Below are 17,085 nucleotides of genomic sequence, written 5' to 3' on the forward strand. Positions count from 1 at the left end.
GAGACTTTGTTTTATCTTCCTAAAAATGCATATATTGCTATATCTACTGCAGTAAGAGCATAAGCTATTTTCATATTCATATGTAAATATGAATATGAATTTGATATACTTTGAGACCTTTTCTGGAGAACGCAAACCCCGTAGCCCAGACATCGTGGCCTGAAGGGCGATGTGGGGCAGGGTTTCTGGGGTTTTCCCTGTCTTCCCCTCCCATAAGACCAAGGAAGCATGACCAAACCAAACTTAAGTCCTTTCTGCTCTCTGCTCTCATGAGCTCATTGTCTAACCTGGAGCGAGTCATTTACCTCCTCTGGACCTCTGCTTTCTCATCCTCTACTGAGGAAGCTCTAGCCTCCCCTGGCCTCGTGTGTTTCTCCAAAACAAGAGTATGATTTTCATGTCACTCGCTGAAGTCTGTCCCTGGAAATTTCTGTTTCTCCTCTTCTTCTTTGGCATCTCTTCTTTTGAGAGAGTCCTCTCGTTCGTTGAGCATGACCTACGGTCTGATGAGGCATTATTTACATTTTTCCTTTTGTCCCGATCTCACTGCCAGTTTACAAGAAACTTGAAGGCTTTTGTGGAAGCAGATCTGACATTCCTGGTTCAGAGGAGACTTTCTGAGCATTGGCTGAGCAGAGACTGACAGATCTTTTTTTTCCTTTCTTTTTTTAATATGGAACGCTTCTCAAATTTGCGAGTCATCCTAGCACAGGGGCCATGCTAATCTTCTCTGTATCATTCCAATTTTAGTATACGTGCTGCCGAAGCAAGCACGAGACTGACAGATCTTATTTCCATTCCTGCTCCTGTCCTGATAGATGGCCTCTTCCGAAAGGTTTATGAAATTTGGCGAATTCACAAAAGTTGAGTGCCCGGAACATGAGGCAGCTGGATTGATTATTTAGCTGGCAAATGCACCATCCGAAGAACTGGTCCAGACAGCAAGAATAAGTCCCAGAGAACTTGGAAGCTTTCATGCAATCAAATTTCTATAAACAGCTAAAGTAGAAGAGAAAGAGGCACAACAAAATCTTTCCTATGCTTTGCCACCTATTAAAAGTAAAAGCCTCAGATTTTCTCAACCTTTTCCTCTTCCTTTTGGAGAGTGGCCCCTTTGAGATAAATTCTAACTTGATTGGGCCGTCAGTGACATTTGGCCACGATACACACGGAGCCTAATGTTTGCTTCCTGTGGGGGTATCTGCAGTCTAATAGGAGTGTGTGGGGAAGGTTCTGGAGCTGTAAATGTGAGTTATGATAGGTTGACTTACATTCTGTCTCTTCAGAGAAGAGTCGAACTGCAATTATGACTGGGTACCCATAGGTGGATTAAAATAACCAGGAATCGAAGGCAGTTGGCTCAGGTCATGACCCTGGAGTCCCGGGATCGAGTCCCACATCAGGGTCCCTGCTGAGCAGGGAGTCTGCTTCTCCCTCTGACCCTTCCCCCTCTCATGCTCTCTCTCTCTCTCTCATTCTCTCTCTCAAATAAATGGATGAAATCTTTAAAAAAAAAAAATAACCAGGAATCTTTCCATCTTGGGTCAGAGTACCTTGACAGCGTGACTATAAGATTGACTGACGAATTGGTCAGTTTATTCCTAGCTTTGTTTCAGAAAACGAAGAGTTGGAGGAGCAAGGTGTTTGAAGATGTTTTGAGGGGGGAAAAAAAATGCTGGCCTTAGGGGAAAAAGGCAAAAAGTCAGGATCATTTACAATATTTGTTACTAGGGTCTGTGATTCTTTTTTTTTTTTCTTTCAAACTGTCTTTCTCATTTACTCCTTGCTCTGTTCCCACCGTGGCCAGGTCGTGTTGTACAAGGGGATATCGAAACCACCAGCATGAGACTGAGTTCCTGCTCTTCTCTCATGCCCCTGGCTTCCTATCCCGTTTTCCAAAAACCCACAGCTTCCCTCATGTCACTCGCCTGCCCAAGAACCATAATGGCTTTATGGGGACTGCTGTAAGGAGATTGAACTCTTCTTGGTTTCTGAGATGTCCACGATTCATTTGGCCAACTTGATTTTCCCTCTCCTACCCATCATGACCCTTCGCCTCCAGTCAGGCTTAGCCTCCTCCCTGCCCCCCTCCCCTTGCCTCCAGGTGGTCCTTCCTCATCCTTTGCTTTGACACCAGCCTAGAGCAGACCTGTCTATCCATATCTGGCTCATCTTCCCAAGCTCCTTTTTCTCATTTTCTGCAACCGCTAGTTACCATTCTCTTTGCCCAGTTCTTTCTGCAGTTGTGGATTCCCCCTGTATTCCACCAACCCCCCCCCCTTGCACTTAGCAGTACAAGTATATTTGGGTACCCTCTCTGCAGAGTAGTGTGCCACATCTTGGGGAGGACTCAAGCGGTGAGGATGAAAGTAGTAGCTACAGCGTACAAAGTACATGGCAGGTGCCGTCCCTTTATGTACGTTACCTCTAATCTTCACAAGCGCCCCGAGAGGTAAGTGGTTTTTCTGTTTTTCTCCTTTTCTTTTTTTTAAACTAATGAGGTAACTGAAGCTTGTGGTGATTCTGATGTCCTAGTGGAATAGCTAGAATTCAGGAGGAGATCTGGCTTCCACCGAAGCCTTGTCTTTATGACCCTACTGTGGAAATAGTTTTTCCCTTAAAGGTGTGTTTCCAGGCAAATAGCGAAGACAAGTGCATGACTATTGCTTTTCTGCCTTTCTCCCTTACTAAATTGCAAGTTACTTATGCTGGACCCAGGGGTAGAAATTTGCGTTTCATTTCAGCTGTTTGATCTCGGGACTGGTCTGGACCCAGCTGAACATAAAAAGAATAAATCCAACAACTGAATCACACTGAGCAGAGTAGAAAGGGGAACAGGTAGTAGACAGGGAAGCTAGTGGGAAGCTACACTAATAGCCAACAAGAGGCTTGAAATCGGTCATGACAGATTAGGGGGAAATGGCATAGTCGAGGTGGAGTTTACAGATATTGGCATGTAAGTTACTATGCAGGAGAAGGAGGAGTTAAAAAAAAAAAAAGACTTTCGTGCACCTGAGAGATTGGTGTTGCCATTAACAGAAGTGGGGAAGCATGAAGGAGGGAGGCTGTCAGGGGAAATTAGTTCCATTTGCCACGTGTTTAGGCAGCGGTCTATCAACAGACATGTCCGCCAAGAAGCTACAAGTGCGGTCCTGGAGACAAGGTGAACTGAGTCCCACATGTTAGTGTCCTGGCTGGATATAGAACAGGAACCCTGCATTCATAAAACCTCGGAGTGGAAAACACTTCAGAGTCCATCCACTGATGAGCTGGTCAACAACACCAAAAAAATGGCACATCCACACAATGGAACGTTATCTGGCCATTAACAGGAATGATGCATGCTACCACATGACGGTCCTTGGAAACTTCCTGCCAGGTTACAAAATACCACAGATTGTATGATTCATTTACCTGAAATGTCTAAAATAGGTGATTCCATAGAAACAGAAAGCAGATTACTGGTTGCCAGAGGCTGGAAGATGGGAGAATACGAATGAGTATGAAGGGATCAAAATGCTCTGGAATTTGATGGTGGTGACAGTTACACAATCTCGCAAATACACAAAGAGCCATTGAATGGTACACTTAAAAAGGGTGAATTCTATGGTATGTGAATTACACCTTTTAAAAAAATGAAAGAAAAACAATTACCTCCGAGATTGCCTCCTTTGTTCCCCTACTGAGTGATTCAAGGCTTTCATCCTTCCCCTATTTACACTCCTTACACATGCTTCAACAGCCCCTGTCACAGGGAACTCACCGTCCACACACCTCATAGGGTTGTGTTGATGAAAAAGAAGGAATAAATGTAAAGCATGTAGTACCTAGCACATAGTCAACACTTGATCAATGGCATAATTTTTTTCTTACTTCTCGCCTGCCCTTTACAACACAAAATACCTGGGAAGAGCTCAATCACTCCATGTGTTTGGTCATCCAATAGCCTAAAAAGCCTGTAGCACCAAGTTGAACCAATGACCCTGTTGGAATAATCTGTGAAAACGTAAGGTTGGTTAGTGGTCTTGTTTTTTAAGAATCTCGATGGGGTCTACTGATGCTTTGACTGCCAATGAGGTCAGTTGGCTAGTAAGCTTGTTTTTCCCCTTCATGAGACACGCACCCTGTGTGGTCAGAGATCTGAGGCGCTGTTGGATTGGGACAACTGCGGGAACGCCCATCAAGATGCGGGGGAGTTCTGTGTTTAGTTTCAACATTTCAACCCCTTCCCCAAAATGCCAATGATATTAAGAGCTGAGAGCGGTCTTAATCAAACATTAGACAGCTGACCCAAACCTTCCTAACAGCCCTCTGCTTTTTGGTAACTGAAAGATAGAAACAAACCTAGTTTGTAAAGGGAGTGAGTGATTAGTTGCTTCCTAGATTCTTATCCTGATCTCAGACTTTTTCTCCCAGTTTTGGCTAAGGTCAGGCAAATACAGTGAAATGATATGGCACCAAAATCCTAGGCAGGAGACCGTCTATTTAGGTTCAATCATCTAGAAGATTTGGACACCTTTTACAAGCCATTTGTTATATGACATTAGTCCAGTGCAACCCTGGTGGTAGCTGAAGATGTCTGGGTAATCTCTTGGATTGCTTCATAAAACACTGTAATAAACCCAATAGGAGAAGCCCTCAATAGCTTTGCACCAAGGGGACGTCCCTCCCACCTCTCATTTCTTCTGCTTCCTATTCCCCACCCCCTCACCCACCAGCAATGCTGGGCAGCTGGAACCACGGAACACCAGGGTTCCTTTCAGAGGAACGAAACACCCGAAATGTCCCCACCTGCTTTCTTAACTGGTCAGTTGGTTTCCAGATGTCAGTAGTGTGAAGTATTTTTCCTAATCAATGTTTTAACCTCCTCGATATTTATTCAGCTAGATTGAATATACTCTATTCAGTGGAACGCGACGGACGGGAAAATAAATCTGAATTTTGCTTCTCTGGAGACATCATAGTATTTCTAATTATCTGAGGTTAATGTTTTGCCAAGATGTTAACGGGCTGTTTGCCTGCTGGGGATGTCATTACTTCTTCCTTCCTTCAGCCGCCAAACAAAGGGTTTTGAATGAACTTGGAAACCAAGCTTAATTTCTTGACGACTCCTCTGGCTTTGAATCTCATTCTCTGTTCCTTGCCATTGTAGATCATTTGGTGCTCCTATCTGTCCATTTCCTCTGATCCTTGCCACTGATAATATGATTAAACCCTCCATTCTGTTGCTTTTCATTTACTTCAAATTATTGCTGATTATGTGTGCTGTATTTTCTTTATTTAGACCCAAGCTCCTCGGGTAAGATCCCAGCTAGTCCAAGTCTTTTGTAGCAGTTGGGGCGGGGCGGGGGAGGAGGTGCCTAGCTACTCAAATCCAGATGTATGATGGTAGCTTATTTGTCTTACTTTGTGTTTAATGAGATTCTTCAGATATTGTTACTTTGAAGTACTGCTTCTATTTTATCTAACATTCATTAAATGTCAACCATGTGCTCTGTTGCACACGAAGAATAGTATGGTTCTGTCTGGATTAAGAATCTAGAATGCTTGTGGGTTTAGTTTCAATGCTGGTGACTAAAAATATATATCTAGTGGACAGTGTATGTCGTCGTAGGGTATGTTTTCCAAATATTTTCTATGAAATTAATACACATTAGACCCTGCCCCTGGGAGAGACATATATAAAACAAGGCACAAGGAGAGAGCTATAAATAAAATACACTGGAACTTATTTTAAAAGTCAGATTGATCTAAAAGAGATTTAATTTTTGTTCTTGTTTCGAGTGATTGGTTGAATTTTCTAGCTATTTTGGGTTTTGGTCTTACCAATGTTTTCCATTCTACAAAGAACATTTTGATCTTTGCATTTGGCCCAAGGCAGAATGGGTGGCGTGGCTCAGTTACAAGGAGCAGAAGTGTGGACTGCAGCTCACTTAATCAAGAAGTGGCATAGCTTTGTTCCATTAAACACTTTGTTCCTCAGGTCCTATATGTATTACATCAGTGGGGGTGCCTGGCTGGCTCTGTCTGTAGAGTGAGTGACTCTTGATCTCAGGGTCATGAGTTCAAGCCCCACATCGGGCATGGAGCCTACCTAACGTAAAAGTGAATGAATGAAAGAAAGAAAGAATGAATGAATGAAACTAGGTAGGTATTACATCAGGATGGCAGAGTGGTTAAGATAGAACTGTGGTGGAAGGGGAATTTTCTTGTTTAAAAAATCAGAAAATACACCTTGAGGGCTCATTGTTTACTACGACTTGGGTGATATTCCCATCTTTGAAATGGGGATAACACCACAAGTAACAGGGCTGTGATGAAGAACACAGATCTATGATGGCGGCGGCGGTGGTGAGAGCACATTATAAACTGTGACGTGGGGTGCAAATGTCAGTTGTTAGAATGGTAGGGAGATGGCCCAGGGACCTGCATCATAACAAAAATGAAAGGTATGTATCTTGAGAATGCTTTCTGTGTGAGCGGTTTATTTTGTTTTTCATGAGTAGGGTGCGGGGGCGGCAGTGTGGAGATGAGGACTGGAGTTAAGGGGGTGGACTCCTACAGAAGGGCCTCTCCTGCCTCACCGGATGGAGTGAAGGGGCTTCCGGAGGGCAGGGACCACATTGCCTCATATTTGCCTCCCCAGCACCTAGGACAGGGCCTGGCACCCAGCAATCAGTGAGCAGAATGTTCATGAAACCCCAAAGCAGATCCTTATAGGAGCATGAGAAAATACAAATCTTGTCTCTGGGGGTTAGGAAAGAGAAGACTTACATTCTATTCTGGTTATTAAATATCTAAATATTTATGTTTAGGTATTTTTGCTTGGGTCTGCTTTTGCCTTTTTTTTTCAATTTAGTTTCTCTATTTTCTCTTTCCCCGCCAAATTTTTAAGTCACCTCTACAGTCTGCCTAATTAGCATTTGAAAAGCAGTGCACTCCATCAGACTGAGGGGGCGGGCAGGGAAGGATAACTTGGAGTCGATTTGTATTCCAAAGAACAGGGTATTACTGTGCGTGCTGAGCGTCACCCAAGTGCTTAACGCTTGAAAATGCATGAAGAAAACCATCCTTCCTCTAGCAGGTGGTACAGTCTGATTCCAAGGCATAAAAGCAGTAGATATATTGAGATACTTTTTCATTTTTCTCCACTCACTGTTTTCCTTCCTGAATGTGTACGCATATGTGCACATTATAAGAAGTCATTTAAAAAACAAGCACGATGTTCATCTATTCAAATTGGTCTTATTTGGGAACTATCGTCCTGTCTTGTAAATAGATTTCCTTCTTTAACAAGGCCATTAATGCTATTTACCTAGTAACACTTGAGTGTATCAATAATATTAATTTTGTCAATAGAGCATTTAAGTGATTATTGCATTTTCTAATATTAAGTATCTTCACTGCGTTTAAAGAAAAGTGCCCATGCATCTAAAGAGAAAAGCCCAAGCACGTAAGGCACGTGTTTACTTCCAACAATAAGAGTTACATTTCTCCAAAGATTGACTTTTTTTTTTTGCCTCGGGCCAAGGAGACAGACTGAGAATCCAAGAATTTAGAGATGGAAGGTACCTCATTCAACCTCCTAATCCAATGCTGGAATCCCTTCTCTGGCAATCCTGGCAGATGGCCATCCATCTGCTTGTATACTTCCAATGCTGGGAAGCTCATTATCTCCTGAGGCAACTCATAAATTCTTTCTTATTTGAGCTAAAATCGGCCTGTAGCTTTTATCCATTGGTCCTGGGTGTGGAGGAAATAGGAAAGATCTTCAGTGTTTGAAGACAGCTATCACATCTTCCTTTAGTCTTTTTTAAATTAAGATAACTGGATGCTTCTAAATTAAGACTTTCACCTGGAATCTGGAAGAGTAAGGATGTAAACAACTGAGTGTTAAACCAGGCAGTACCCAATACAAAACTTCTGCTACAAAGCAGCTAGTGGGTAAGCGTCTCTCTCTCTCTTTTTTTTTTAAGATTTATTTATTTATTTTGAGAGAGTGAGAATGAGAGAGAGAGAGAGAGCACATGAGAGGAGGGAAGGCCAGAGGGAGAAGCAGGTTCCTCGCTGAGCAGGGAGCCTGATGCTGGACTCGATCCCAGGACTCCAGGATCACGACCCGAGCCGAAGGCAGTCGCTTAACCAACTGAGCCACCCAGGCGCCCGGGTAAGCATCTCTTTTATATTCAAACTTGGCCATAGCTCACCGCACAGTACAGTTCTCGAACGTAACTCATCCCTCATTTAGCTAGGAGTAGTAAGAAATCTGTCCTGGGTGAATAGAAATCCTACTATCTTATTCTTTTTACTATTCTGAATTCCTTCAGAGGGCACAAGCTCCCAAAATTGCTATGAGATAAAATGTAAAGGTTTTCCTTTAGAAGGGAAAATTAAATGCACCAGAACATATATTTTTGAAAGTAGGAACTATGTCCAGTTTTTCTTTCTGTCCCCCTGAGTGCCTAATATCATTCCTGGCAGATGGAAGCTGCTTGCTGATTTATTGTTTTATTGAGCTGAAAAAGAGAACTAGCCAACATTATGTTGAAATATACATGTATTTGGGAATGCACATACACACACATCTATCTACCTACCTACCTAACTGTAGAGAGACATATATACACATACATATGCACACACATTTTTTTTTTTACCTTTATACTATCCTGGGGTCGTTTTATAATAATTCATAGGAAAACTTAATGCCACAGTGCAGACCAAACTGTTCTCTGGATAAGCTGCAAACCCCAGCTACCTGGGGTGATATGAAAAGTGGCATCGTATTTATTTATTTATTTAGTTAGTTACTTACTTCTTTTGGCGTCTTATATATTTTTTAAAGACTTTATTTATTTATTTGAGAGAGAGAGAGAGAGAGAGAGAGAGGCAGGGGGCTGGGGAAGAGGGAGAGAGAGAATCCCAAGCAGATTCCCCACTGAGTGCAGAGCCCGATGCAGGGCTGGATCCCAGGACTCCGGCATCAGGACCCAGGCTGTGGCCAAGAGTTGGACACCCAACCAACTGCACCGCCCCAGGCACCCCTTGCCATCTTATTCTTGTATCCTGAGGTTGTTGCACTGTGAAGGCAGACCCTCTCCTGTGTCCCCTCACTGCTAAAGCGATCATACTTTGCTCCCAGGTAGAATGTGTGCCCCTGTTCCTCATCTCCCCTCGCTCTTCCTCCCGCTCGACTGTAGAGCTTCTTCAGTTCCTCTTGTTCTTGGGGACCTTGGACAATAGTGAAAGGGTGAGAAAATGTATAACTTCTTCAGTCGTTGCTTAGCGCTTCACCCAATTTGACCTAAGTGGGCTTATCCCCTTCTCACAGAGGATTTGCTCAGCGTCCTTCACTCAGGGTGCTTCCCTCCCGGAGCCAGAAGCCCTGAGTTTTAACCCAGCGTTGCCACCTCCTTACTGAGTGATTTGTGTCTATAACACGATATCGTGAAACCTGCCTAGACCGTGAGCTCAAATGAGGAAAGGTGAGTGTGGAAGCAGAAAGCCCACCACAAGGAAGATGCTGCGTGTAGAAGTGCGTGTAGTACCCCTGCTATCTTGGCACCAGTTACCAGCCTTGATGGTGCAGGTGAGCGCCATGCCCCTTCCCACACGGGCGCAGGCCAAGGGGCAGGCCTCCGGCCGCAGTGTAGGTCTGAAGATCCAGGCAGAGCGTTACGGTGCATACCCAAGCCCGTGTGTGCTGAAGACCCTCGGTCCCAACGCTGGACTTGCCGTAAGCCACAGGTGCCCACTGCTTGCCTCCCCCCAGCCAGCCTAGACCATCACCATGCAACGGAGTTCACTGTATGTGAAAGATCACACAGAAAATACCTGATATCAGAAAGCACCAGAACTGTGAGAAGAGATGATATTTTTTATTTGACTAAACCCCAAGAGGCCAAGCCTGGATTTGTCTTGTTTTCTATTTCGTCTCCAGGGCCCGGCGCATAATAGGTACCGAAGATTTCTGGAAGAAGAACAAATTGCCATGGCGGCTTATCTCCTCTGCAGAGTAGTAAATGGAAACTGAGACACAGGGTGGGGACGAATTAGGTTCTGACGTCGGGAGCAGAGAGGCCTACAGAAGGAGGGGCAGGTTGTATTCTGATCAAGGAGGAGCCAAGTTTTCGATGTAATTTCAGTGTGAGCAGAATCCTGTATGCCTAGACTAATAAAATGGAGATAAGAAAGGTTGGGGGAAGGGAGCTGCATCAGAACGCAGTCGTCGGGTGGAGGTGGGGCTTTTGCACATAGTGAAAGACATAGTCTTTGCAGTCAGCTAGGCTAAGCGACGTGCCGCCTTGGGGCCCCGGGGGCTGTGCACATCGAAACCCACAGGTGTACCTATCTGCTCTTTGCCGACACTTGGCCATGATGTCATTAAGCAAAACCACTGTTAAGTGCCTCCTTCAAGGCAGGAGTAAAAATCAAAGTAAAATCAAAGAATAATTCTCTTTCTCATTTCAGTTCTGCTTCTCAACTGGTTCTGTTAGACATTACCTTTTAGGAATGAACCATGTATCCCCCAAACAGGCGACAAGAAGGACAGAGAATTATTTCATTTAACTTGGAGTTGGAGTGTTGCTGCATTTAACACCGTGGGGCCAAAAGGGTGTGCGGTCGGGCTCTTGCTATCTTCAACCTCAAGGCCCTCAAGCAGAACCCTACATTCAGCTTAGGTTTATAAAGGCTTCAAGCTTAGCGGGGACCAATGGTTCATACTGCCCATCAGGAAATCCCATCTGGCTCACTGAGACCAGTGACGGAAGCAAATTCAATGTGCCAGATTGCATACCTTACTAACCCCTACTTCATGTTGGTTCAGTCATTCAACACATTTACTGAGCACCTATTATCCCAGGCATTCTGCTGTTAATAGATCTTTTTTAAGTCCGTACTCTCATTATGAACTTGTGATTAACCTTCAAAGGGATCTTTGGAAAAGAGGTGGTAGGTAAATTTAAGAACAACTATTCTGCTCTGTGGATCTACCTGAGGAAAATACAAAGAAGGGAGAAGCTAAAAATAAATCCAGGTGAACAAGTCCGTAGTCTTTAAGCGCACACAGACCAGAGTCAAGTAAGTAACCATGAGCTCTAGTAAGTGCAAGAGAATTCTAGAGAGGGGAGTAATTAATTCTGCTGGGAAGGGACCAGATAGCAGGGGAGGAGCAACTTCCTGTAGGAGGAGATTCCTAAACTGAGTTGTGTGTGTGTGTGTGTGTGTGTGTGTGTGTGTGTGTGTATGGGGGAGAGGGGCTTCCGGGCCGAAATCAGTGTGTTAACATTCACAGAATGCTCACAGAGCATTAAACAGGAGGACCAGGGAACTAACTGTGGGCAGCTTGGCACTGATGGAGAAGAACTGTGGGCAGTAGTGGGAGATGGGTGAGCTGAGGGGCTGTGCTGAGGCGTGTTGGACTCAGTTTTACTTTATAGGCCACATGGGGTCATGAAAGTGTTTTAGGCTGGGGTGCGAAGTAGTCGTGCTGGTTTTAGATCCATCCCTTGGACATTTGTGGGGTGTTAGGGGGCCAGTCTAAAGGCAGGAACATCCGTTAGAGACTGCTGCACCAGTTTCTAAGAGGCGGTGACACAGGGATGGCATGTCCCACGAAGTCAAGCATGCACAAGTCACCCGGTCACTGGGGGCCTCAGTTGGCCCTACTGATGCAGTGGGCTCATTAGGCACTTGGGATAACCCTTCACGGGGACCTTTGGAACAGACAACGGTTGGTAACTTTAAGATCACGTATTCTTTGTGGATCTACCTAAGGCAAATACAAAGGAAGAAGCTATCAATAAATCCGGGAGAACAGGCTCCTTCCCGTGGGCTCCAGCCTCCAAAGAATTCAGATCCACAAGACTTCACCATGACGCCCAGGTCCAGGCACTACTGAACCCTGGCTGGGAGGGATGCTTCAGTTGAGAAGTTCTAGGGGAGGGAGCCCCATTTCCCAGCTCCTCAGGGAGTCCCCCAGATGGTCTGGACTAACCTCCCCAGTCCATCCCCACCCCCCAGCTGAGCTGGGGAGCTTAGCTTGTCTGGAATCAAGTTCTGATGGACCAGGGGCACTGATATTCAGGAGAAAGGAAAGTGGAGAGCAGGCAGTGAGCACTCGACAGCCCATCAGCTGGTAGCAGAAAGAAGAGAGGTTCTCTCTTTGCAAACCCCCAGGGTGGGCTGCTAGCGGGCTTCTCTGGCCCTGCCCCCCGCCCTCGGACTTGTAGAGGGCCCCTTGCTTCTAGTAGGGGCAGACGCCTGAGGGGCAAGACAGAATCATCCTTGCAGGAAGGGAAGACCCTGGGGTCCTCATTAGGTCCCAGACCAGGCTACCTCAGACCCATCAGCAATCTCTCTGACCTCATCAAGAGCTCCTTCCCACCTCCTTGGTTAATAGGATGAGCTCACCAGGCAAAAGAGTAAGATGAAGTGTTTCACGTAGTATTTTTCCTCCCAAACCCTTAGCTCCTATGGTCTTGCTGATCTTGCATCCTTCCCGGAAAAAGGGCCCTGGATCCATGCTTGGCATTTCACAGTTCGAAGTCACTTTAGAGATTATTTCGTTTGCTATTCTCCTGTTTAGAGATGTGGAAACCAGAAGCCGAGGGTCCTGAAGTCTCTTGCCCAGGATCCCAGGGATGCCCCTCCAGTGTACTTCCTGCTTGGCCCAGGGCAGTCCTTCTGTCCATTTGGCAAATGACGCCCAGCCTGAGGGACTAGAGCTGGAATTAGAACTCAGTTCTGGGGCGCCTGGGTGGCTCAGTTGGTTAAGCGACTGCCTTCGGCTCAGGTCATGATCCCGGAGTCCTGGGATCGAGTCCCACATTGGGCTCCCTGCTCAGCGGGGAGTCTGCTTCTCCCTCTGACCCTCTTCCCTCTCGTGCTCTCTATCTCTCATTCTTTCTCTCTCAAATAAATAAATAAAATCTTAAAAAAAAGAAAAAAAAGAACTCAGTTCTGTGTAGCCTATTCACCCCTGTGATTTGGTTTGCAGGCTTCTTCCTTTGTGCAATGGGGTTAGTGTCACCTGGCAAAGTTGATGCAAAGATGATTGGAAAGACTGTGTATGTGCTGTCGTCGTGGCACACAGGTGCTAAATAATGTCCTTCCTAAGGAGCGTGGGCGCCGCCAGCGTGGGGAGGTGGGGGATGGGAAGTTGTGAGCCACATTGCTGCCTGCAGCCTTGGTGGCAAGGAAGTGGCAAGGGCCGGGCGGCCAACTCTCCCTGGGGAGTGCAGTGCCAACCAGTATTCTAATCCCTTCAAGCCTAAGTCCCAACCGCTGTGGCTGAGAACGAGCCTTTCACGGAGGATCCCATCAGGCTGTGGGTGTGGGGCCGTGGCCCTGAATACCAGACGGCTCTGCGATCAGTTCCGTTGTCAGCCCAAGGCCAACGTGTGGGGTGGAAAAGAGCAACTAATGTTTGCGGACCTCACATGGCCTTGGACCTCCCTCCCCAGCCTCCTCCTGAGGGCAGCTGCGCTCTAGCAAACTGAGCCCCGACCGCGCGTCAGATGGCTTGGTTGCCCTCCCGGTCCTGCCTCTCGCTACCTCGCTCACTTGGGGCCCCGGGCTCCGGGCTGGACTGTGCGCCTTTCCGGGCCTCAGGGTCCTCACGAGGAGACGGCTCCTCCTAAGACGTTTGTATTCATCAAACAGCGCCCTGGAACTACTAGACGGGCGCGGGGTCTCTCCGGCCTCCTGGTTACAATTCGCTCTTCCGTCTCCGCACGAAACCTCCCGCTCTCCATCTTCGCGGCCCCGGCCGGGCCGCAGTCGCCGGCTCGTCCCCCGCGCGGTTCCCCCAAGCCCCACCAGAGGGCGCCCTTTGCCCGCCGAAGCCGGCTGGGCTGTAACTCCGGGGGCCGGGGTGGACTGCCCCCTCGCTCGAGGCGGTGCAGGGCGCGGGCCGCGCCGGGGTCCCCCCCAACTCCCCCGCCTCGAGGGCGCTACATCGCAGCCCCCGCCCCTCGTCCCGCGGCCGCCCGGCTGCGCGCGCCTCTCGCGCCCCGGCCCCGCGCCTCCCGCTCGGCCTCGGTCCCCCGGGGCGGCGACAAGTTTGCCCCCGGCCGCCCGGCCCCGCCGCCGACCCCCTCCTCCTGCGCCTCGGCTCCGGGGCGCGCCGGGCGAGGCCCCGAGCCCGCGCCCGGGGCGTGCGGGCTGCCCGGCCGCCCGGCCCCGAAGGGGCGCCCCCCCGGGCGGCGTGCGCGGGCCGCCGCAGTTCCGGCGCTGGCCGCCGGGCGGCGCCCCGCGCCTCGGCCGCTCTCCTCCCGCGCTGCCCGCTCCCGGCTCGCTCGCGGCCGGACACAGACTGCCTTCAGCTGCCGGCGGATCGCGCTGGGGCCGCCGCGGCTGCTGCGGAAGCAGGGAAAACCGGAAAACAGCCCGGCGGCCCGGCCCCAGCTTAGCCCCCGGAGTGCGGAGCCGCCCAGGTAAGGGCAGGGCCCGCCGCGGCGCCCCCCGCCCGCCCCTTGGGCTGCTCCCCCCCTCCGTGCCCCCCGCGTCCCCCGCGTCCCGGCCGCGCGGGCCCCGCGCGCGCCCCCTCCCGCGCCCGTCCCCCCTACTTCTGACGTCTCTGCCTCTCCGTCCCCCCCGGGGCCGCTGCCCCGCACCCTTCCCTGCCCCCGCCCCCACGGCCTCCCCGGCGCCCTGCCTCCCCTCTCCCGCCTTCAGCCCGCCGGTCCCCTGCGCTCGGATCCCTGCGTCTCCCGGGCTCTGGACCCCCATCGCTTCGCTCCCGTAGTTCCTCCAGTCTCCATCCCCGTCTCCCTCCCCGTCTCCCTCCCCGTCTCCCTCCCTCCGCAGCCCTTCCCCGGGCTCGCGATCCTCCCGCGCTGGTCGTCCCCTTCCTCTGTGCAACTCCCAGCCCTGCCTGTGCCCCCTGCAGGGACGCCGGCCGCTGCCTGCCGCCGGCGCGCTCCCCCAGCCGCTGTCACCCCCGCTTCCCGCCCGGCCCCGGCTGCTCTGCCCCATCCCGGCGCAGCCCCGGAGCCCGCGAGGCCCCCTCCCCCTTTGCTCGCTGCCATCTGCCTCCGCTGCCCCCCTGCCCCTGCGCTGGACTCCGGCCACCACCACACCCCCACCCTACACGCCGGCTCGCTTCGGGGGGGACCGGCGTCCTATCAGAAATGCCCCTCTTTCCCTGGACTAATGAGGCTCCCACCCATCTCACCCTAGTTCACCCGAGTGGGAAGTGAGGGAGAAACTCTGGAGACCTGCATTTGGGCGTTTGATGGGGGAGGGGGCTGAGGAAGAGGGGGGGAGGGGAGCTGATTGAGATTCTCTCCAGTGAGGACTGGCAGAGCGGTGAGCTGCTCAGACCTGGCCAGGGCGGAGGGCTGGCTGGTGACAGCTGGGACAGGGGTTTCAAGGCATGGAGAGCACCTGTGTCTCTTTCCCCGGCTCCCTGGAGCTGAAGAAAGTGAGAGCCGAGGAGCTGGAGCCCGGGGGAGAGTTGGCCAGTGGCGGGGGAGGCGGCGGTGGGGGGCTGGGCAGGGGCCCTCTGGCCGGCCTGCCTGCCTGGCAGCGGTGGGGCACTGCGGCCTGAGCTTCTCCCCCGCTGGACCTTTGGCTGCACAGCTCTTGGCATCTCTACTTCGTGCTGCCATCTTCCTCCTGGTGCTGTTGTCTGGTGATGCCACGAGGTGCCACCTCCCTGCCTCCCTCCAGTGGCTCTCCTGGGCATGTCTCCCAAGGGCCTGGGTTGTCTGGAAAGAGGAGGGGAGCTCTGGGCATGGCCGGGGCCCCTCAGAGGCCAGACCCGGTGGTCCTGGGGACTGGCCCGGAGTACCGAGCCCTGCCAGGAACAGAGAGCTACCTTTGCTTAAGCTCCCTGTGGGTCACCTGGGTGAGAGGAGCACGGCATCCCCCCTCCCCCGGGATAGAGACTGTCTGGGTTGGCAGTGGGCATCTAAAAGAGCAGTGTGGTCTTGCTCTGCCCCCCTTCCCCTCCCCCCCACTGAGTATCTGTGCTCCTGTGATCTCCCCCGAGGGGCCTGGGGAGGTCAGCTGTGTTCTGCTCCCCCCTCCACCCCCTGGCCCGGGAAGGAAGCCCCAGGAACTCCACTGGGCATCATCAGGCTGGTTGTATTTGCTGAAGCTGCAGCCCATGCCTCATCATTAATCAGGTTTATTATTTTCCTCCCTGGCTGGATGTGTTCCTCAAGGTCGCGACCCTTTGGAGAGTTAATCTAATATGCACACATTACAGTGTCTGGGTTTGTTTAATTTTCTGTATTTTGTTCTTTTCTTGCGAGCGAGCCTTCCGTGGGGAGCTGTGGTCCGGGCTTGCCCACCACCCTCCTGCCCGCCTGGCTGGCTCTGTCCCCTAGCTCTCCTCCGGACCTGCCACCTGAGGCCAGAGGCAAAGCTGGTCCCCAGAGCTCTTGGCCGTGCCTGGTGGGGAAGAGGAGGTAGTGAGTGGAGGGGCGCTGGGGAGGACATTCTGGTTTTTCTTTGTTTTCCCCATCCCCCCCTCCCTGCACCCCCCAGGCATCTTGATCATTGGCTGACATTTTCATCAGCACCAAAAGTTCTTCCCAGAGCCCAGGTCTGCGTCTGGGTCTGGCTTTCCAGTTTGGTTTTCCTCCCCTGAGGGTGGAGAGGGAACTTTGGCAGGGTGGGCGAGAAGTGGGAACCCTCACGAGGGGACGCGGGGGGCTCCTGGAGAGCTGGTCTGAGCCAGACCCAGAGGGAAGGAAGGAAGGAGGGCAGGAGGACCTGTCCTGGGCGAGGGGAGACAGTGCTGGAAAAGCAGGGGAGCGGCGGGCCGGGGCGGGTGGTTGTGCGGCTGGTGTGGGCCAGGCGGTGGCAGGGAGTGTGTGGGAAGAAAGCCTCTGCCGTCACTTCTGCATAGTACGAATCCCTCATGTGTGTGAGGAGAGCCGCCGTTTTCCAAACGCTTTTTAGAATTACTTCATCTGATCTCTGCGAGGGCCCTACAAGCATTTCATCTGCACTCTCACCCTCCAAGGAGGTATCACTGATCCCCCAGAGGCTGAGGCCCAGGGAGCTTAGGTGACCCGTCCAAGGCTCTGTGGCCACACGGGAGGCCTCACTTGTTGCTGGTGAAGGTCTCTG

At 50.6% G+C, this 17,085-nt stretch overlaps 1 protein-coding gene and 1 non-coding gene across 3 annotated transcripts in view; one reads left to right on the forward strand and one right to left on the reverse strand.

The window, feature by feature from the left end:
* Nucleotides 1-667: 667 nt before the first annotated feature.
* Nucleotides 668-774, reverse strand: LOC113915541. The gene has a single exon (XR_003517695.1). It is a non-coding gene; the product is annotated as a U6 spliceosomal RNA (small nuclear RNA).
* A 13,542-nt stretch (nucleotides 775-14,316) lies between these two features.
* GRIK4 (glutamate ionotropic receptor kainate type subunit 4) overlaps nucleotides 14,317-17,085 on the forward strand; it is a 420,015-nt gene continuing 417,246 nt past the window's right edge. For both annotated transcript variants that reach the window (XM_027581034.2, XM_035723069.1), the window contains exon 1: nucleotides 14,317-14,438. The gene's annotated coding sequence lies outside the window, so the exon portion shown is untranslated. The remainder of the gene's footprint in view (nucleotides 14,439-17,085) is intronic.

Source organism: Zalophus californianus, chromosome 11 (assembly GCF_009762305.2).
Source record: "Zalophus californianus isolate mZalCal1 chromosome 11, mZalCal1.pri.v2, whole genome shotgun sequence".
Taxonomy (NCBI): domain Eukaryota; kingdom Metazoa; phylum Chordata; class Mammalia; order Carnivora; family Otariidae; genus Zalophus; species Zalophus californianus.